The 17,662-nt window shown below is 33.0% G+C and overlaps 1 long non-coding RNA gene across 1 annotated transcript; it reads left to right on the forward strand.

Annotated features, from left to right (window-relative positions):
* Positions 1-1,491: 1,491 nt before the first annotated feature.
* On the forward strand, positions 1,492-4,552 carry LOC117680731 (uncharacterized). The gene is made up of 2 exons (XR_004595651.2): positions 1,492-2,079; positions 3,455-4,552. It is a non-coding gene; the product is annotated as an uncharacterized lncRNA (long non-coding RNA).
* Positions 4,553-17,662: the final 13,110 nt, after the last annotated feature.

The raw sequence follows: 17,662 nt of genomic DNA on the forward strand, positions 1-17,662 counted from the left end.
AAGGACTAAACTCCCGTGAAGTCCAGAAAATTGCATTAAATGACTTAAAAAGGTACACAATCCAGTCACGTCTAAAATCGATACCTAGCGAATTTTCCTTTGAGAAAAAAAACCTCATTTACATTTTATGAAATTGTCTTTAAAATGTTTACTCAATGCTTATTTTTAAGTGTTACTAGCATGGACATTTATTACACACAATATGAAAACCGTTTTACGTGCTCCTCACCAGATATTGTATCAACGAGGAAAAGGAAACATGCGCTATACGAATGACCCTCCCTGTGAAAAAAATAACCAAACCTAACTGTCACACGAAAATGATGTAACCCTGCGAACGTGTGACTTAAATAGAAAGTGCAGATCTTAGTCACCTTCTTTAGCTGTTCCTTTTTTCATTCAATGATCAAAAAGAAAATTTAAAAAAAACCCACAGTTACATTTTGTTAAACAACCTCCCCCAGTGTCTTACATTTTTACTTGTTTTGCTCTTTTTTTTTTTTTAGGGAAGATTCAATTTGAACCATTCAGCTAAATATATCTAAAGTGTAAGTGCAGTAGTGGTTTTAGTTTACCTTTTGGCATGTATCATATGTTACGTTAAATACACGTGAATTACGACTTTTATTCTATTTCAGCAAAATGAAGATAAATCAATTTACAACATCCTTTTACATACACGGAAAGTTGATATTCTACTGGCATTGCCGAATACAGCTTTTTCAATGAAATATCAATCGTTAAATTAATTGCATTGTTAATAATAAGCGTTAAGAAGTCTCTATTGCCACTCAATGTCGCTTAAAATAGTATATATTTCCTCTACACAGTAGGTAAATGTTATGTGGTTTTAATTAGTTTGAACCGAAAATAGCCATTTATTAAGTTAACACCTCCGCAGAAGTGTTACTGTATGTAGGGTACTCAACCTCTTATTGATATAAATGGATTCCGCTCAGATAAATATTTTTTGAAAATTTATCAAATTTACAAATTCTTAATTATAAATACTTAAGCATAATAAAAATATTTGAGGATCAGAGAACACGTAGTCTGATTTTTTCCTTTAAATTAACTTACAAGTCGCATGCGGAGCTGTTGTAAGCTGTTTCATTTTGAGAGTCCTTTATAGCACTATGTCAATCAATGAACGGTAACAACGTTTCCTATACAATACCACAGTACACATGTAAACCTGTACTGGGCACAACAAATAGTTGAGGTGGCCATGGATGTTTCCTGCTAAAAATGCCCAACTCCAACTCGCTCTGTTGTTATACATGCATGGCCCATGCGTTGTAAAGAATGGAGTGTGTTGCTTTTGGACGTAACATTCTTTTTAATACATATTTCTTCATTTGGCAACTCTCAATTTCAATACGACATTAACATATATCGCAAACATAACGACAGAGGACAGAAGTAGATAAGATTCATTTTGTTTCTTTCAACAGCCCATAGCGTATATGTGAGGATATTAAGAATGGAAGGTAAAAAAGGGGCGTTACGTTTTTGCGAAGTTAATTCATCAGATTGGTTGGATTGTAATCATGAATATTCATGAGACAATGTCTCTTATATATATTACCATACAATGTTTCACTACAGTATCATTGCATTTACAACTCGATATCAATAGTACAGTTGCATTATGACAAGTGATTACAGCGTTCGTTAAAACAAACCGTGGATTATAATTGTCAAACTGTGTGCATTTTATTGAGTGATTGAAGAATTTGATAACATTTCAAGGTGATATTAGACGGGAAGCGCTGAGACATTTAAAACAGAATGAAGCATTTAACAGTAACTTTGGTTGTATTAGTTCTAGTGATATACCTATCACACGATTTAAGCAAACACTCGGCATCAGCAATTCCAGCGCTGATGCTGTGTAATGGAAAGTGTTTCAATGGAGGGACAATTCTCATGCCTACTTCAATATTTGGATACTGTCACTGTTTGTGCCGAAATGGTTTTGCTGGTCCTAGATGTGAAATCCCTCCAAAGAATAGGAAGTTACGAATGATGTATTTATTAAAGAAATTGAGATCCAGGTGACCAGTAATCAGAATTTAGGTAAGTGTCGAGACCCGAATCGTTAATTATGTGCTCTTTGTGATACTTGATCTCAAAGTGCATCTGGTTGTCAAATGTAAACATTTCAAGAATTCAGTGCCGAATTAACTAGTACCAAATTTTCATAATCAAAATAGTTTGGCAGGCAACGCGTTATTTTGAATAGGCTATGACATGGGGCGCCCAATTAAGCGGACGAAACTTTAATTTGTTAAACAGTTTTTTAACATGGGGATGATGCAACACGTCACCTAAGGGGTCAGACATGTGTTTAATAATTCCTCAGGGACGAAATGAACTATACCTGTAACATGCCAAATGTTAATCAACAAGTCAGGTATTTGTAACGGTATACACTTGAAGTCTTCCATTATAACACAACCCTCTATTCAATACTATATATTTTTTTCACTCATTCTGTTGTTATAAAAACTGAGAGAGAGAGAGAGAGAGATTCGCGAACTAATTGATAATAAATTAACCGCGGTGTGAATAATTGGACATTAATATAATTGTCAATCGGTAGATGCGTTATCCATACTGTCTGTCAGCCATGTGAAACCTTAAGAAACCTAAAATAAAAGGTGGTTAAGATTGCTTGTCCCGATAGGCAACCCACATGTATCCCGGTCGATATTTTATTCATAAAATAAAATTGTTTAATTACGTTCTGATAAACAGCTGGAAGGTTCACAATATATAGTGAATAAATCTACCTTCCCATTTGAAGATAAACATCCGTTTAGGAGTGATGTGTTGATGAGAGCTATTGAAAAAGATTGAATAAGATTTGTTCTTCGATACACAACTTGTATATGTTTTTAAAAAAATCCAGTGCTTAATCTCCTTAAGAAGTATTTATAAATGCAATGGCACTAAGTGTTTGAAAGTATCCATAATTTAATTAAGAAGGCATGATTTCTTAATAGTTGAGTCTGTGTTGGCATGTACTAAAATTGACGGGAAAAATAGGGTTTAATAATTAATTAAAACCCCAATGGTTAACGCGTTTCGTCTGTGAATTTGGATTAACGCACATTCAATTGCTCTTCCCGAACTAAGTGCAGACACAATAGAAAATGTTAGACTGGGTATTATCAAATCAACCCGTCTCGGTTCAAAATGCACAATGAACCCATCGGGACTATTAAATCCATTAGTAATGGTGACCCCATGGTTCAGAAAATTTAACCTAGGCATGAAGTTATCATGACACTGGGGTAGTGGTTTAAATGTGCACCAGATTTGCTATCTTAGAGATCAAGTATTAACCGCTGAGTATTTGATATAAAATGATAATGGATACAGCTTGCTTGAAATAGACAATGATTGTTATTCGACAAGTCTTACAAATTCCTTTTTTTTGTCTTTCCAGGTTTATTAAATATACCCGGTTACAGATCGACACAGGATGGATGCCTCAAACTTTAAAGGACCAAACTTAAGAATCTCCAGGAGCTGTGTTCCTTCAACTAGAACACTAACTATTTATTTATTTATTTATTGAACATCTCACTCCTACTATGATCCTGAAAGTGCGACGGTGTCAATTTCATTGCGACAGTGTCAGAAGTCTTAAATCCATTCCAGCCATTGGCCAAGAATCTCAGTTCGTCGGAGTAGTGAGAGCACTAAGCTGGAATCGGTTTTGGAGTCTTTGCGATCTGCTCCGATTCATCCACAGATTACGGAACCTATCGCAAAGCATGTTTCCGTCGTAAAAATTCCTTAGAAATCCAACGGGATGGGAGAAGCTATGGACTTCGGTTTTATTTTGCATTGTATAATTTCAATGCAGTATTATTTAAGGATTGATCTCAGTTTACTCAAATGTCATTGTCTCAAATCAGATTTGTTTTTGTGAGATCATTCCATTTATTTATTAAGTCCCTTGCCGGTTACACTATTTACACAAAAAAACTTATACTCAAACACATGTCATCTTTTTCACATCATTCAAAGCTAACAACCTATATAATTGTAAGCTTTTAAAATATGTAGAATCTCTATACAGATGATCATACTTTTGATGTAGCGATAAGACTTTCTTAAAAACAATGTTACCATTACTACATACTCAAATAGTCAATGTTTCTTAGAATTTGACATTTTATTTATCTCTGATAACTTCTGCAAAAAAGGGAAATCACAGATGTTTTTCTCTCTCCGCAGGGAAGGTATTGTGTGGAATTTTAAATGAACTTTTAACAATTATGTTGTAAAATCATTAATTATTCAGAAATATAGAGCAACATACACGACATGTGCCAATCTTGCATTCCAAATACCGGTAAGGGACTGTATCATCATATTTCAAATTGAAATAACACGGACGAGTGCATTCTTATTGTGATAACATAACATTTGTTATTTATATTTGTTTTCATTATTTATTATTATTTATGATACTATGTTTAAGTGTTATAAAAAATCAAGTGACAGAAAAAAGAAAGAATAAAAAAAATAAAATTTTGCTGATTTTTGCTTTTTTATTTACTGAAAAATCAAGTATGGGGTCGTTTCAACCTTTGAAAACCACGAAGGCTGTTAGATTTGTATCATCATCCTCAACATAGAACAAAAGAAGAAACTTTGGTTTGATGCTGCTGATGATATCGTTTTGTACGTGACCAGACAAATTAAATAACATCTCTCCGACTCCACACTCGCAGAACAGTTCACACATTTTACCATCAGCTTTTTACTCAGTAAACTAGAAATGTCCATTTACGACTTACAAGATCACAGTGGATTTGAATTTAAGTTTGACCTTTTTTCCTCGGACATGAAAAAGCAATCACTAGGGATATCCTTCAATATAGGACTCATATTCCCATCACGATTTTAACTCTCCCATTCCAGAGGTTTAATAGGACAAAAACGCATACCAATTTAGCTTGCTAATTGGTCATTCATATCATGAGGAATCTAATTTAGTTCCGTGCCCAAAGCGTAAGGTGTGAGGTAGAAATTCTTCAGTGAGACCTATCAAATATGATGAAAGTCTACTACGATGTTATGACCGGGACAGTGTTCTGGCCGAGCTTTCCATTCATCACTCACTAAAATTACTAACCTGCAATCTACGCTGTGGTTACTAATATGTAACTTCCGTGGTCTTTTTGTCATGTCACTTTTCTTGATAGTTTTATTGGTCTTGGTTGTCCGGCGGTAGTCGTGACCAAAGACCCTACCTTGCGTGACCATTTCATGTACATTGCCCCGTCTCGCATTTACCGGTAGACACCGGAAGAAACTCGGAAACCGTACCTCATTGGTTAAATACTTCAGAGTGACCATTTTGATATGGAAATACATTTATAACAATGAACGGATAACAGTAAGCACCACTTCATCAAAGAAAACGATCAACGTTGTTCTTTATTCCTCTGTTACCCTCGAATGGTTCTTGATCCGTGGTTCCCCCACACTTCAGAATAATATGTCTTCTTTCATCACGGCATTCAAGCTGTAAAGATTTCATACATGTCTACGTTTTTGCATGCCTTGCAAATTATTTTCCAAGAAACTAGCAAATGGTATATTCATGACGACTATATTTTCCCATTTAGTCACACACTCATATGTGACACATTAAATGTCATTACCCGTAACAAATCTCAATACTACCCATTCTAAAGATACGAATGAACGAAGTTTCAGATTACTTGGTACACCACAGGAATGTTAAACTTTGTACTACACAATGTAAACACTGTAAAAAATAACTGATTGACAAAAGAATACCGATTGACACATCATTTTGAATTAAACAAATACATGTACCTGCTGTGCTGCGATATTTCCAATCTCGCAAGTCTCACTGAAATTAACTGCGCGTCAATGCATTTTATGCATTTCTTTTAATTAGAGCAGACTGTATCAACACGCAAGAAAAAAACAAGTGAGTAATTCTATTTTGGCCATTAATTTCGGCAATACAAATTTAAGAGCTAATTTTTCCTGTAACTTGAAACAGCACAGGAGGCTACAATACTCTGAATCACACCACGACTCTTTAACTTTTACCTACATATTTTAAAAGTTCATTACAAATGTAATTTAGCCATGACAAAGTGCGTCTATCAATTAACTTTTCAGGGAAAGGGGACATAAAATTCTGTTGGTAAGATTCATGGGAGTAAAATCTTGTTAATATCTTTATGCAAAGGAGGATAAGTTGATATTATTCTTTTAATGAAAACATATAGAAATTGATTGTAAATACATATTACAAGCATTAAGACGCATGTTCAGAGTACAGATAAATTGAAAGGAAGGAAGGCCAAGGTACAAAACTTATCTGACCTTCCACATAGGTAAAGACACACATTTAACTTTCATGCATCATCGTTTCAACATCCGAAGGTCGTCCTACAAAGCAAAAAATTCAAAATTACATGTAGTTCAAATTGCAGTCTGTATCCAAAAACGAGTTCTGTGTATTGTTATTTACAGTTTCTTAAAAAAGATTTATGAAGTCTTAGCAGAAAGACCTATATTACTATCTCATAGAGATTATTTATATACACGAGTTTCTTAAATCACGCAGAGTTTGTTATAGATATTGTGCATTGTCTGAAGTATATGCTAGCAAAACTTCGTTTATGATGCTAGTTACGCCAGACGAGTAGGTGGGTCTGAATTATGCTGGTAGAATCAGATTATAATTTAGCAATTATCTAGTTCATGAAATGGGTCTTGAGCAAATAAAAAAAATATATGATTTGAATAAAAACAGATATTGGCTGGTAAAACGTTCCACTATTAATTAGTCATATCTAATTTCACAAACGTTTACGGTTGCGAATATGTTTTTGTGAACCACTGTTTACAGTATAACTTCAATCGCGAAAATTTGTCGTCGCAATGTACCGTTGCATCGCGAAATAAAGTAGTTTCAGAGAAAAAGTATTTTATAATTTACAATAAATCTTTATATGAAGAGAGAAAAACTACTCCTCAAAGACATTAAACCTTGAATAGTATAATATTTAAAAAGCACGTTAGCGCATATTGAACAATTAAACAATTCACCCAAGTACTTCGCAACCATTTGTAATTTTAAGGGTACTTGATACAAAATTAGATATTGTTACCAAAGGATTATACTTTCATTTGTAGCTAGTGTAATTTATGTATTTAATTCCATTCTAAAAGTCATAAGTATCGAATACAGTAAAACACGCTTATAACGAAGTCCCAGGACGGCCAATTTAACTTCGTTTTAAGCGTAATTCGTTATATCCGTCAAGTTTACAACATGAAATAGAGACTTGGGGAATGGAATTCACTTCGCTGTAAGCGTCAATTCATTATATGCGTGTTCGCTATAACCGTGTTTTACTGTATACTTTTTATCTTAATCCTTAATAATCTTCTTTAAAGAACAAGTTTATTTTTAACATTTGATATATATATATATATATATATATATATATATATATATATATATATATATATATATATATATATATATATATATATATATAATAAGCGATATTATAATATTTGACATGTGATATTGTGCAGCTTGCCAAATTTTATTATATTACACAGTTTTGCAATTGTCGTTCTATTCTCGAGTGATTTTTTAACAATACAACTGTCTCCTTTTTCTTGATTGTTAACCTTGAACTTCGGAATTAAATACGCCTCAATCGTCAGCAAAATGAATCAAGGTCTATGATGTCCAAAAGAAAAAAAAACAGTTTCAAGTGTAATCATATGATAGTAAAAAAATGTTATGGATTCTAAAGCATGGGTTTTTGCTTACATAAGTCGCACATTTTCAAATCTCGTTTTGTGTTTTGAAACTGCATCATTTGCATCATATCAGAGGAACGCAAATGTCATAGTTTTATTTACGATTTCATTGGAACTCTTTAACTTAAAGAGAGTAATTTTTTCACACCAACAGGCAAATACCATCTACCATTATTACCATTAAAACTCTGATTCATGCATATATTACGGTATAAGATCATCCTATAAAAACACATGCATGTAAATATGCTGAATAACTTTAATAAAGGTCTGACCAGGTGTTAAAGTGTTTGGGTTTCTTTTATTTTTTTGTTGAAATTAATAACAAATTTAGTACGAACTTTGGTAAGGACGATTAAATTATGAAATTTATAGATTTAAAAAAGAAAACACGTGCCCCTATGAGACAGATTACATAACGCCAAAGTATTCTTTCAATAAAACGTAGTATTTAATCCGGATATCGTGAGCATGTAATTTCAACAGAATGATCGACAATTGTAACATGAACACGGAATTTAAACACAGAAATCACGCACCTTAAAGTGTTTGTAGATCCCAGCAAATTAAATTCATACAAACACCTGTTAATTTATCGTATTTGGAATAAATTCAAAGATAAGCAACTTGTTAGTTTTCTGACTTACTGTAACTTCAAACAGCTCTTTTTAAATTGTACTTTAAAATGGATGTACTCTTTTTACTACTAGTGAAAAGTAAAATGTACAAATGAAACCTCAACAAATATGAGTTCAGTATTACGCTCTTACCACACTTAATGAAAATCAAAGACACATGTAACAGAATTTCAGTGTGAAACATTAACATGCAGACGCGAGGAAACTGGAAATGCCGATTGTCAAAATAATCGAAATTTGTCTGCAGCTCTAAACAAAACATGTTGTAATCTAAAAATGAATCAGTTGAATTTTGTTTACTACTTGCAGTAAACAATACATAGTTGATTGTTATAAATCCTGTTATATCGATAACAACACTAGGCTATTCATCAATAAAAAATTGAAAAAAGTTGTTGGATAAGAAAAGCATTTATTGTCAACGATCATAAATAAATGTGACATTGTCATCCATCTTTCTCAAAAGTACATTTTTAAAGGAGGTTACAAACATCTTCATTTTGATTACTTTAGAAAGGATTGTAAAATAATATTATTGAAAATTTAACTGTTGACTATTTAAGTAAAAATCAGCTCATTTTCGAATTTCAAGAAAAAGCTTTTATGCTTTTAAATTGCATTTATTTGTGGGTCTACTGTTGTCAGCATAAAGCTGCCCTCGCCGTGGAAACGTTCTCTATCAAATGATAGGAAAACCTTTATATCACATTCATCCATGGATGAATCTCTGACCGTCTTAATATTGTAAAAAAATTGCTAAAGTAGCAAAATCTAAAATAATCAATGGTTATTAATTGCAATATAGGTATTGCATATCACGTGATGCCTACACACTGTCGGTACGACCGCTGCATTGCTGTGCTAAAGCGGTAGCTGAAGGAACAAAATGTAGATAGACTTACATACGCAAAAACTAAGTAATGGTGACACATAAGCGATTAACGTCTGTATAATTATAATCATTGCGGATTATCTGTACTTGCAACTGATAATTAATCCGTTAGGAGGGGAGATAAATAGGGATTTAGAGGGGAAAACATGTGATTATGCGGTGACTCATGCCGTTCTCTGACAAGAATAAAACTCGTCTTACACCGATGGAAGCAAAACGAAAAACAAGGTCTACATTGCTTCAGAGATGTAACAGTGTCACGATTCATTTTATTTCTCAGCGAATCCTCTCTTTTGTAATTGATATCCTTTAATAGATACGATTTCTATTGTGGGAATAAAAGATAACCCTTTTAATTAAATTACAATGCACGAAATAAGTGTAAAACCTTATGTTTTTTATGAGGTTGAATACTATGTTTAGTTTTAACTAACTGTTCCATCGGAAGAAAAGCTGTCTACTTCGAATTAGTGCATGGTTATTTCAAACTTAGTATCCCATTGGCCTACATTTTATTCTGTATTGTGTGTTAAGTCAATGCACGGCCCCAGCGTTACAAATCTTCGACGCTTTGATTTATTACTAACACAGCAAAGAACAGGTTATTAATATACATCAAGTGTTCTGTGGTTTCCGATCCCTGGTCTTTCTTATTAATGACCATTTTTCATCATACTTCAAATTTTCCTAAAATGTATTAGATCTTCGTAATTCAATTAATGGAAAAACCAGAACAATTAGATACTGTTGTCTGTGTTACTTAAGTGGACGCAAAAATAAATTTCAACTATACAATATATATACTGTATAATATATTGGTTCGGAATATACATTTTCGCTGTCAAAGTTTATTTATTTGCTAGCACACAGGATGAAGCTATGCCATTCAGTCAACTGAATGGTCTGGAAAGGTGACTGAATGGCATAGCTATGTCATTCAGTCACATTTAAGTACATTTCAGTTGACTTAATGGCACAGTTTCATCCTGTGGCAGTCACTCATGACCAGGTCGCTTGCCACTGGAAAGTGTATTTTAGACTACTCAACTACAGACAAAGTTTCAATGCATATCATTAGATAAGAAGGGTCTCTATTTTCATTTAAATTAAATAAAAAGATGGCAAATGCATAATTTCTGCAGAGAACATTTTAACAATCAAAGATTAAGTTAAACAATATTTCAATATGAAAAACATAAAAGGATGGGGTAGCACGCATTGTCTATACATATGTATATGTACATGTATATCGAGTCATCTCCATAGTTCAAGGTCAGATAAACGTGTACAAGTTACTCAGTTAAATTCAATTGGACATTTGCATTAATGCCAAGTTGTTGTATCATTTTGCCAAAGTCGTCAAAAACATAGTGTGTGGTTAACTCAAATTTTCACTTCGGACCTAGAGCTGTATCATTGGTGTATGCATGATCCACTCAGGTCCATGTGACAAGACAGTGTTTAATGTGTAAGAAAAACAAAAGACATCCGCTGAAACGACAGTTTTCCGGAGTTAGAGATTGCAAAAATACATGGTTATAAGTACTATTACACGTACATGGAAACACTCCCGTTTTAACAATTATGTTCTTGTAAAGAAATCTAGTTTAACTTTTATATTATAAGGTACACGTAAAATAAGACAATTTCGCAAGTGTTATGTATGCTTTACAATGGTGCAGCAACTTTTATTAGGGTGTTTGATATACCACGAGCAAGAAAATACATGTGCAACAAGGATGGGGTAATGCATAACGCGCAACGGAAAGATTGAAAAATGTACAATTCAGCGCTAGCATTATACACAATGATTAAATACACTCTAGAGATTCATAAATGAAACGTAAGTGAAAATGTTGGAATCTACTTAAAGGAAATTGTATTGACCCATATTCATCCATTTGATCCAAATCACAGCGTTAATAGATGACAATACCAAAACTTTATCAAGTTTAGATGTTGCAATTGTGAAACTCATATGCAATGCTTTGCACTGTATACTTTTCTCAAGTCTAATCTTTTACTAACACTGCTTTTTTAATGTTATTAGTTTGGCATTGCAAAAGACAAAATCAGAGTTGATCTACATAACTGCAAAGATAACCCACACTGTGTCTTATCTGCTTATTACCAACCGACTCTTCACGGTTGAATTGGTTGATTTTTTGCGGCTAATGAGGCAAACAGTCATTATCACTGTTTTATAATAGTAAATTAAAATACTAACGAATGCATAAGCTGTTATAAATATTCATTAATTCTTAAACTGCTTTTTATCTAATACGCAAGATGTAACAAATTACGGGATAAATTAATTGATAGGATAGAGGAAAATTGGGATGATCAGTAGAGGAAGCGACCATTAAACATTACATGCGTCATTTGTATGCAAGGTCAAGAAAAATCATTATGAATGTATTTAACAAGGTTCGCTGATGGAAAAAGGCCACAAATGCATTGTAATGCATAAATCTTCTAAACAACCCCGACATTCTCTGGTTTAACACTTGCATTTGATTTGTGTTCCTGTTTTTATTGGCTTGGAATGTCGCAAGCGTTGGCGCATGAGTTCTGATATGTTAATCAAATATCTAGATCAACAATGCGTGGATATAGTATTTGCACAAAAAAACTCCTGTTTTTGTAATGAATTTATATTTTCGAAATCTGAAACGGAGGCTTTAGCCTAATAACGGTCAAATCAATTTGTTAAGTTTCCTTTGGCTAAATATTCATAATTGGTAAGGCATAACACTGTTTTCAATTATTTGGCATTATGATATCAAAATAAAAAAGTGAAAACGAGTGAAAATGAAATTGCGTTAAACTTAAATCATGAGCGAACCTACTGCGAACGTCAAAATTTGATCATAAGTTTTCGGGTAAAAATACAAATGCTATACAACTTTAGAAAAAATAGAAACAGATATGATAACTTGCTTATAAATAATCGTGACAGAAGTTCTATAGATGTGCAAATTTAACCATCAAAAGTAAGGTGATACATTCTGCAACTCTTTTGTGGCTTCAGTCTGAATGTGCTGGTACTATTAGTTAGTATTTGATACTAGATTTATTCATAAACTAGCTATAAAGTATTCGAATATCATCCTGCACGTAATCAAACATTAAACATACTGATATATGCACTGTTCATTGTCATTAAACCCGCTTATAATATCGAAAAGAATTTTACAACATTTGGTTTTCATATATTGCATGCAAATACAGGTCACATTAGTAGTTTGCACGTAAACCTTTGAAGAGGTTAATGTCATGCATGTATGTATTTTCCGTTGTCTTCTTTCTTGACATTTTAGTTTGTTTGTTAATCTTCAAAGAATGTGCACCAAACATCCAAAAGGGTTTTGAGACATTTGCTTCGGCTACAAGAAAGCATTCCATACTTAATGTTCTTTCAAAAGTAGTTGCACTTTATGAGCTAAGGTAAGTAAAGGTTTATTGCAAACATTACATGGTACATAGAGAACCAACTTAAAACCTCTTCTCTTTATCAATTGTTTTTAGAAACATTTGCATCAAAATAACTTTTCAGACTTCAATCAAATTCTTTCATTTGGCTATTTCAAACATTTGACATAATATAAACTTAAGGTTATGTAAGACTATTTTTCTTTCCCGAGATCTAGATTAGAATTTTTTCCGGAATATAAATTAAAAAGTTCTCCATTATACCTAATATTCACCAATAAACCGTCTCATTGTTCAAATTAGTTTGACCCCCCCCCCCCCCCCCGTGTTCTGCTAACCCCTGATCAGATAGTACAATTTTGCTAAATGCAATAAATCTGTATCTCTTGCGTTTGAGTAATGAAAATACCCCACGTTCAATATGAGACATTTGTTATCTTATAGTTCTGTAATTTTAGCAGTGATTCAACAATTACACTCTACATTACAGTAAATGTTTGCCTTCAATTGTTTGAATTTAATATTTTCAGCTTGTTAATAAAGAAATTTATCAACCAATGAACGGGAATCATAAATAATCGAAGATTAATTAATATAACGCTAAACCTGACTATGGTTTATAAGACAGCTTGGTATTGAATATGAATTTGCTATATCAAAAGCTTTATAACGTATTGGGTAATCAGGTAAGAGAAGCAATTTTATGAGATCAGACCCTTCAGCCTGCATCGTTATCATTTGATTAGAAATTGAATAACTCGATGTTTCCAAATTATTTGTTAATTAGTATACCGAATGTCGTCCAAAACGGCTCATAACTAGTCACGTGATCTTGGAATGCAGAAACCTGCAGACGGCGAGTGCGTCGGTTTAGAAACAGAATGGATTAGTAGGGACATGTGGTTACGATTTACCAGATTATCAGTATGCAAGCGACAAGGTTTAAAATAAAGCACAAAATATATTCTCAAGATGCTACGGCAAGTGCAGAATGATTAGCACAACCCTAAGCCAGGGCATAAGAAGAGTTCACAATGCAAATAATGTATTGATGATAGGTTTATGATTGAATTAGGGGGCAAAATATGACTTTTCCCGTCATTTGACTTGGCTAAGAGCATTACAGCGTTAACTTACTGACCCCTTGAGTAACATTCGTAGAATTCATATCGCTTTTGAGGAACAAATTGGAGTTGATTTAATTGTCGCGGTGTTCCCCGAAGGGAGTTGTGATTGACTAGGTAGTAGATAGGCTTCTAGTATCGATAAAAGTTTCAAAAGTACAAGGTACTAATTTGATACTTATCTTTCTTCGAATTTGAAGAAATCATAGCAGTATTGATATATTTCTACGAAATTTATCAAATGTTAAATCATACTCCTAGCTTGCGATTATACATGCACGTTTATCATTCGCAGCTAATGTTGCCCAGTTAATGAGACTAAAATGTATTTTGTGTGTGTATATGTTTGTGTGTGCGGTTGATAGAACTATGGACCAACCATGCCAACAGAACTTTGCAGCCATGCGCTACCACTCGGCCATCGAGACAAACCTCATGACATGACCAATGTATTTTCACCTTTTTACTCTGACTCATAAAATATCATTACAATATCGGATTTTGTCTAAACTTCAATTGTGTTTTTATGTTATCTAGTTAAGTCTTCATATTTGGTCATTAACGGAAAAATAGTTGTAAATTTTATTGACAAAGCGCAAATTGTTAAAAGATTTTAACATTTGATATAATAATATATTTTGAATTAAAGAAAAAAAACACGTATACCCCTTTTCAAGTGTCTTTTCATGTTTACGTTAAAGAAGAAAATGACATTGGAATAATACCTCTATACGTTGATATCGCATTGTAACCTTTGACCCTTGAACATCTTCATTGGGAATTGAATGTTTCAGAGTGTGTATGGTCACCTAACACTAAAATATTACATGCATGTTTATATTTTTAACATCAAAATTACAGGTTTCAAAACTTTTCTTTTGGTTTGTTTCACCGACATTTAGTTGTATGGTTTTTGGGAGTTGATTTTATACAGTTACTCTGGCTTAACGAAAGTGAAACAGTGTTTGGACCTAAGCACAATCATGAATCGAAAACCGTCATCGCCGACAAGACTTAGTACTTAAATAAATTCGATGCTATAAATAAAAAAAAATTTGTTTTTCAAGGAAACTTTAAATTTATAAATACCTTGAAATGAAAATCAGTTTTTAAATGGTACCTACAATTAAGATATGTTCTGTAGTCGTAAATGTATGTATTCCCACACCAAAGTTCAATAAGACTGATTTACTGTCATTGATTACAAAAGCGTCATTTCTACAGCGGTAGCGTTTGGAGTTAAGGGCAGACTATCAAATCTAATGATAGAACTAATACGGGCTTAGACTAGACTTTTATTATTTATTATCATTTGTTTGTGTAAAAATTGTCTGGATACAATTTTTCAGATATATATTTCTATTACTTATACATAATGCATCATAAATTTTGATGGCGTTAATTCAATCTTTGAATTGTCAGATAAGCCCAAAAATGCATTATTATTCAAATACAGCCAAGAAATTGCTTCCATACGAAATTACATACCCTTGATATTAAATTAAATAATAATAAATAAATTGACCCCCCTCAGTACTTTGATTTTAAAGCAGAAACATAGAAAAACAATTACTGAACCTATCCCATACATTATAGTGGGCTCATTTAATGACGCACAAAAAAAGGAGTATCGGTGTTTAACATTTACAACTCAGATCCTTAACCCTACAAATGCAGGATTTGTTTTTCATAAATTTAATACATGTTAACGTTACTATGTACATATTATGATTCATGCCTATGATCTTGTTTTCTTCACACTATAATACCGTGTGTAGGCGGGGGCGGGACTCCAGCTTCATCCGTAACCGTCTTGATGACGAGGTCTTCTCTTGGACCAGGCGAGGACACGATAGAGGCCCACAGGTGTAAACTGATCCAGCTAACTTGTTAGTGTAGTTAGTAAATGAAAAAATAATAACCATATGCAATCAAAATTTCAATCGAGGGTTTATTTCCCTAACAAAACCTATCTGTCCAAGGCCATTGATTAATATTGTGTCTTATGCTTTACAAGTGATTAATTTCAGAAAATAAACTAAATATGCAGGACATGAAAAATTAAAGATTGACAAAATCAACGATGTGATGGACGTTTTTGTCGAAATGATTGAAATTAATCCATAAGTAATCACAGTTAGCGCTTGAAAAGTAAACCAGCCTAAACGTTTCGTTTTAAGTGAAGCCAAAAACGCTAAGTAAGACTCACTACTTCTATTTTTATTTAAAAAATAGGTTTCGTATTCCCGCAGGACATCAACACAGTATCCGATACACCTGTTGCGATACAGGAGCTAGATAAAAATCTCGGTGATGAAAACAGGCGACGGACAAATGGTGTTAGCCACACTTCTGGCGCAAGAGTATCGTTACATGTACATTGACTAGATTTGCCTGCGGAGCTTATTCGCCTATTGCCAAAAACAAGGCTAGAAGTAACACCTACGTTAGCATGAAATGGCAATTTAGTAGATACTTATACGCGTTTATGGAATATGAACTTCGGATATATATTGTAAAACGTACTTTTTGCAGGTAAGATAAATTACTCAGAAATAAAAATAATTCTGGGTTGATTTCAAAAGAGTAGGGTCTGACATTTGCTGTTTCAGTATACCTTTACGAAATGAGTTCCAAAATAAATTTAATGTTATGAAATAAAATATCAGTATATTTGTATTCATTGCGATCCGTTTGACATATTCAAATGTGGTAAAAACAAGAACCCCTACAGTTTTATGGGTTATTTTGGTAATCCATCGTACATATTTACTGTCAGAGAACTTATCAAACTGTATATTTGATCAGGAGGTATTCATTCGGTGCAAAACCTAGCAAGCCAATCGGCTAATATTTTATAGCAATGCCATAATTCAATCACAATAGAAATATATTGAGTTTTCTTCATAAGTAGGCTAGTGGAACACAAGACTATGCACATTTTGCTGGTACATGCATGTCATGTTATGGTAAGGGGTTTATGTATTTTACCTAGACTTTAAATTTTTTCAAAAATGTAAACATAAGAGGGAGAGTTTATTATTATTGTTAACCGACCTGTCTGTCATGTTATATTACTAATACTTTGAAAAAATCCGTTCTGAAAAGACATTTGAAGGTTTATTGAATTAACCAATTTTGGATAATGCGGTAGCGATATCTCGATAATACCACCACCAAACAAGTGCTTTATTATTGCTATAACTGTCATATAAAAGCTTTGAATCGACATATGACCATACCGCAATGTACATAACAGATTAACAGAAAAGTGGTTTTATTCAGTTTGGTTTTGATTCAGTTAAGGAGTGTGTAATTTCAGAACCAGTGTTTGGCCTCCCGGAAGAATAGCTTTGTTCACAATGATGAGCCATAAACAATATATCAAATGCTGATTCTTCGTATTTTAATTAAAGTCATGAATATTTTTCAGGTGTCAGGTGAAAAACGATCAATTACAGGAAGCGTGATTTATTACACAGATTCATCAAATTTTGACAACATTGTAAATATGAATTGAAATATATACACTACAAAATTATTTTTATAAATACCTTATTTAAAATCTATCTATCTTACATGTCATGTACTTTCTGTATATATTTGCAAAAAAGAACAAAAACAAACACTCAGTTTAACTTGACCTTTATTCAGTTGGCGTATATTCAAAAATACCAAATTATCTTTCAATAAAAAGAATTAACGTAAACAAACCTGCAACTAAATTCCTA

Source organism: Magallana gigas, chromosome 3 (genome assembly GCF_963853765.1).
Source record: "Magallana gigas chromosome 3, xbMagGiga1.1, whole genome shotgun sequence".
Classification (NCBI taxonomy): domain Eukaryota; kingdom Metazoa; phylum Mollusca; class Bivalvia; order Ostreida; family Ostreidae; genus Magallana; species Magallana gigas.